Raw genomic sequence first — 6,639 nt, forward strand, 5'->3', positions numbered from 1 at the left:
CCCGCACAGTCAGGGGTGCTGCTTCCACCCCTCCTCCAGGCATGGAGTCTCTCTCGGCCCCGGGCACCTTCCCCTTAGGCAAGTTCCTTAAAGACTCCTCCAAAGACGGGGTGTGGTCCTTGTACACACAGGACCACCATGCCTGCATAGAAGCAGAGCCCTCCGCGCAGGAAAGGATGTTTGTCTCACAACGCAGCACCTTCCCCACTTCAGCTAATCTATCCTTTAAAACGTTAGCAGAGTGGGACAGATTGGCCTATACGGCTTATACCTTTTTCAGCGCTTTCGTCGACAGGGCCAATGAGCTGTGGGAACAGCGTCCAGTTAATCAGGATACGGGGTCGCCTTCCTCTGTCCCTCCGGGCCCCTTCACCGACCAGAGGTTAAACACTTTTGGCAATAGAGTAGCCGCTGGTCTCACATCTGCCGCAGACACAGCTACCAGCCTTCACTTCAATACTGTGCTGGCTCGGCGTGATGCCGTTCTCCGCCTCTCTACCATTCCAGTAAAGGAAAGGGCTGCCTTGCGGTCCATCCCGGCGCAACAACACTCTCTCTTCGGCCAGTATGCGCCCCATTTTGTCAGCCACAGGGCAGAGACGAACAGGGAGGTGGCTTCATATTTAGCCCACACCTCCCAGGGGCGTCAGGGTTCACTGCCATTGAAGAGACCAGCCACCAGGGCCCCTCCATACGCCATGCCACCTAAGTCGAAGAACACACAGAATCAACAGCAGAGGAATAAACCACCGCATGTCCGTCCAAGCTGACCGGCCATGCCCAAAGCCAGAAGGCAGCACCCCCAATGACTATGCCCTGATTCAGCACCACCAGTCATCCAGCCCCTCCAAGTAGGAAACCTGTCCTGGCACGCACGTCAGTGCCAGGCTCTGGGACTCAACGACTGGATTATGTCAGTGCTACAGTCAGGGTACATGCTGCCTTTGGCGGATGACCACCCCCCTCTAAGACCCACTGCTCCTCCTTATGTGCCCAGCTCTGTGGAGCAGGAGAGCATCTTAGAGACAGAGGTATCGCACCTACTCCTCATATGGGCGATATCTCAACTCTTGGACCCAGGCCCCAGTTTTTACAGCAGGTTGTTCGTGATTCCAAAGGTCTCGAGAGGGTGGAGATAAGTCTTGGACTTATCCCCCCTCAACAAATTCCTCCCCAAAATCAAATTCAAGATGGACACACAATTGCAGATTCGAGAGACCATTCAACAGAGCGTCCCGTCAGTACTTCAGGTCCGTGTAGAGGGACAAGGTGTTCAAGTTCTCTGCCCTCCCACTTGGTCTGTCCCTTGCCCCTTTCCTGTTTACCAAGGTGGTGCGGGAATTGGTGTTCATCATCAGGTCGGAATCCATTCGTCTCTTTGTGTACCTCAACGACTGGCTCATTGTGGCCCAGTCGCAGGCCCTGTGTCAGAGGCATACGGCCTGACTTCTAGACCTTTTCTCCCGACTGGGCTTCCTCACGAACCAGGAGAAATGCAATCTGTCCCCAAGTCAGTCCTTCTACTTCTTAGGGATGAGATTCGACACACGGTCCATGATAGTCTCTCCGACGCCAGACCTCCTGTGCCACTTGCGCCATTCCTGTCGGGCAACAGCGCAGACACTTTCATCTCTCCTGGGCACGATGGAGTCCATGGCACCCCTCATCCCCCTGGGCAGGGTTCTCGAACATCCTCTTCAGAGGGCACTGAGACTAAGGTGGTCCCAGATACCCAGATATGGCTGTGCGAGTGGTTCCTCGAGGTGACATCAGAGTGGCCAACCACCCCTTTTCAGACACAGGGGGTGCCCATAGCCCCACCTACTCTTCACCGACGCCTCCTCCCTGGGCTGGGGAGCCCACATAGACTCACTCCATGAAGCAGGGACTTGGTCCCAGGAAGACCGCCTGTGCCATATCAATGTACTGGAACTGGAAGCAGTTCGCAGGGCTCTCCTGCACTTTGTGGGGGAGGCCACTAGCAAGACCATCTGCTTGTTCACGGACAACACAACAGTCACATGTTATGTGAACAAAGGGAGTAGGCGGGGTAAGGGGGGTGGCGGGAGGCGGGGGGGCGCATTTGGCAGACCTCTCCCTGCAGACCGAGGCTCTCCGCTGTCGGTGTCACAAGGGCATTGCACTTTCAGCGAGACACATAGCAGGAAAAGTCAACATCTTGGCAGATGCACTCAGCAGGTCCAAGAGTGTCATCCACACAGAGTGGACTCTGGACAAGGACACCCTTCAGGGGGTGTGGGAGCAGTGGTTTTGGCCGATGGTGGACCTCTTTGCCACAAAGTTCAACAAGAGACTCCCCACATATGTCTCACCGGTCGCTGACCCGGAAGCGTGGGCAGTGGATGCTCTGTCTCTAGACTGGAGTGATCTGATTGCCTACACGTTTTCTCCTTTTCCAGTTCTGTCCAAGGTGATCCGGAAAGCCAGATTGGAACACCCGCAGCTGATTTTCATTGCGCTGAAATGTCTGGCTCAGCCCTGGTATCTGGACCTCCAGTCCCTGACACACATTCCACATCTGGAACTCAAAACCAAACCTCATCTGCTGAGGCAGCCTCGTTCAGTTGCTGTGCAGTCGGAACTGTCAGCACCACCATTGAAGTCTTCGACCCCTCGGTCGACCTCTGTGTTGGAGGTGCTTACTGAGTGGGGTGCCTCCTCTGGCCTCTTCTCCATAGTCTCCAAAGCAGGGAGGACAGGGACTGAGGCTTTATATGACTTTCGTTGGAAGAAATGGTTGCAGTGGTGTACAGCTCAGGACGTTCCCCCTCTAACCCTACGAGCATGCAGCTGGCCAACTTTCTGGCTCACTGCTCCAAGATTCTCAACCTGTCTGCTAGTTCTGTGCAAGAGTATCAGACAGGTGGTCCTTCCTTTGAAGTGGATTTCCTGCTCAGAGAGGTTGTTTGGGGCGCCTCTCTGAAGGAAGCTAGAAACCCCAGGATAGTGCCCCTGTGGGATTTGTTCCTGGTGCTTGATTTCCTTCAAAAGCAACCCTTCAAGCCTTTGGGTACTCCTCCTTTCAACTTACTCACCCTCAAGACCACTTTCCTTCTGTTGCTGGCCACGGGCCGTTGTAGAAGCGAGATACATGGTCTCGAGATTTGGGCTTCCACAGAGATGGTTCTATCACCCTCCATTTCCTTCCAGAGTTCCGGGCTCAGAACCAAGACCCGGAGGTCCCTTCTACCTCTCTGAGGGTCAGACCTTTGATATTCTTGCCCAAGACTATGAGGATAGGCATCTCTGCCCTGTTTGGTGCCTCAAATACTGTTGAGATAGGTCTCGCCACAGGCATTCTTCTCAGGGACGTCTTCTCATTTCCCTCAATGAGAATTACAAGAAAGACATTGCTGCAGGCACCATTTCCCGCTGGGTTTCCAAAGTCATTCTTAGAGCCTACTCTCATGCTCACAGGGATATCAGCTGTCTTAATCCCAGAACACATGAAGTGCGGGCCATAACCATTTCAGCTGCTATCCAGCAGTCAATGCCGCTACAGCATGTCTTGGAGGCAGCCTTCTGGCGGTCTAAGAATCCCTTCATCAACTTCTACTTCAGGGATTTCCGTATGACAAGGGCTGACGGTTCCAAGGGGATTTCCTTTATCGCAGCTAACACTTCCGTCTCAGTCACAAGGGCTCCCCATGCGAACCAGTAGGCGTTGCCCTGCACCATTTGCTTTAAATTCTGCATCAGTTTGACCTGGTACAGTATGTGACACCAAAAGGAGGAGTTTTTATTATACTCCATGTTTGGTGATACATATACTTACCTTGTCAAACTCGAATGCCCGCCCGTCCGTCCCCGCGTCTCTGCCGTGGTTCTCATGGGGCATTTTCTCAATGGCTACAGAATGATTCAGCAATTGTAGCTTCTAGAGGCGTTTGATTGGCTAAAAGCAGAGAGGGCGTCTTTTCACCGTTAGCCGCGCGAAATTTGGCCAAGCAGAGCAAACCGATAGGCCTAGTTTGCATCAGTTTGACATGGTAAGTATGTGTATCATCAAACATGGAGTATAATACAAACTCTTCCTTCTTGTGATAAAAAACCTGTATGAACTCTGTTCCATTACTCATGATGATGTATCAAACTTCCAACTCACGTTTTACAGTTAAATAAGTCACACCTTTTTACACACCTGTCACAGCATTGAGGAGTTTAGCCTGTTTGTTGGTTGGTTTTTGTTTTTGTTTTGTTTTTTCGCTCAAAAAAGAAAAAAAAAGAAGTATATTACAGAATTAACTTCCAGCCCACATTTTACAGTGATATGAGGCGCACCTGACACATCATTAAGAAACACAAAAAGTACATTGTAGACATGATTATACGTTGACAACCAGTTAGACATCGAGAAGGGAACTAAAAGGCTGATAGACTGAACAAGCAACAGAAATAAACACCGACAAAGACTGGATTAGCTTATTTCGTCTCACGGTCGTCCCAACCTGTACTTATTACAGTCACATGCAGAAATTGAAGAAAGGGTGAGTGTTGAATTACATGCTGCAGCTCACGTGCACTGTCTGTTAGGCCCACCGCCGTCGACCTTGAAATACAGAAAGAATTGAAAAGTCAGGCCTGTCGCTGTTGCAAACACGCTGGACGGAACAAGAAGAAGAAATTGGCTTGTCTGTGCAGTTACTCTGAAATAAGTACATTTGCCTGGAGACGATTTGTTGAAACGGGAGGAAGGTGGCAGAATGGTTACGACGCTCATCTGCCAATACAGAGAATCCGTCAAGGTGGGGTTCGACTCCCACTCTCGCCCTTTCTCCCAAGTTTGACTGAAAAATCAAACTGAGCGTCTCGTCATTCAAATGAGACGATAAACCGAGGTCCTGATGCAGCACACTGAAAAATTCTGCAGAAGAAATCCACTCTGATAGTCAGTACACAAATATATATACAGTCACACAAAGCCTGACTAAGCTCGTTGGGTAATGCTGCTGGTCAGGCATCTGCCTAGCAGATGTTGTGTAATGTATATGGATTTATCCGCACGCAGTGACGTCTCTTTGAGAAACTAAAACTGAAACTGTTGAAACGACCAGTTGTCGGCGCGAGCAGTTACATCTCAGAAAAGTTGCAAGTTTTTTTGTTTGCTTGTTTGTTTTATTTTTGTTGTGTTTTTTTTTGTTTTTTTTTTCTGGAGGTGGGGGTGTTTGTTTTCAGTTTTGTCTTCCCAGTGCGCCCACTTTACATTTGCACGATCCTTTGTCTGCAAGCCCACGCAGAAAGATAAAACATAATCAAGCACGTTAAAGAGGGCTGATCCACAGCAGCGTTTCGATAGTAGATTGGGGCCATAACCAGCATACACGTATACCTACGCACCCGCTCCCTAAACGGAGTGTGGCTGCCTATAGATTAAAGCTGACGGGGTAAACAAGAAGGTGGGGGGGGGGGGGGGAGGGAGGGGGGGGTGAAGGAGCATGCACGTGAGAGCCCACTGGAAACTAGCTGAAAAAGGGACAAAAGTTCAAGAAGGAGAAAACGTAGCTTCGAATAGTCAGCGCAACTCGAACAAATACACGGTGAAAAGTACTTCTGAAAAAATGAAATAAAATAAAGAAAGAAAGAAGTGCCGAATGATAAGTATGTGTTTCTGTGCTCAGTGCAGAATTGTAACCGAGACAACATCTGAACATGCCTGGATATAAATGTTCGTAGTGCAGAAAACGGACCATGCTGTCAAAGGGCAGCTAAATCGTATAGGCCTTTTCAGACTCGATTGAAATGCGTGTGGACAAGTGCAGTATAATGCTTATAATTGCTTGCTGTGCTGAAAACAGAGCAGACACAGTGCCTTAGCAGGACACACACACACACACACACACACACACACACACAAGGCGCGCGTGCACGCGACTGAGAGAGACAGGGAAGGTTTTACCAGGAACCTTTTTGACCTGAGGAAGTATGGAGCCACTTAAACAACAGCAATGTAACAATCACAGCAGTGCATTATAAGAATCACATCCGTCAGTACTCGGGCAGTTGTTTCAACTTCTCGTGTTGGCCACACACACACACACACACACACACACACACACACAAGAGAAAAAAAAAAGAAAGAAAGAAAGGAAGAAAACAGAAAGAGGCCTGTTGAGCACGAGCTGCCCATTGTAATATAAATCCCACTATTGTTGTGTTGCAGGCCGTGATTCCATCGGGTAAGCTCTCGCGGAAAGTTTTCGAATCACGTCATGCAGCATTCACGTTCACCATCAGCATCATGTAATTATATTTCCTGGCTCGGTGAACGGGGAAAAACAGTCCTTCTTTTGTGTGTGTCATGTCAGCCTTATATGGTGTGTGTGTGTGTGTGTGTGTGTGTGTGTGCGTGCGTGCGCGCGCGCGGTTTGTATGTGTATGTATATGCGCGTGTAGTAGTAGTAGTGGTAGTAGTAGTGGAAGTAGTAGAAGGATCGAAACCTAAATCTAGAGAGTAAAAACAGACACAGACACAGAAACACACACACACACACACACACACACACATGAAGGGAAGAGATAACTTGGTGCTGCAGGGATCCATACAAGCAGACAAGGAAAGGGATATAAATAACATGTCAGAACAACTGTTACGCAACTTTGGGAACAGCTATTTCTTTT

This window comes from Babylonia areolata, chromosome 18, assembly GCF_041734735.1.
Source record: "Babylonia areolata isolate BAREFJ2019XMU chromosome 18, ASM4173473v1, whole genome shotgun sequence".
NCBI classification, from domain to species: domain Eukaryota; kingdom Metazoa; phylum Mollusca; class Gastropoda; order Neogastropoda; family Buccinidae; genus Babylonia; species Babylonia areolata.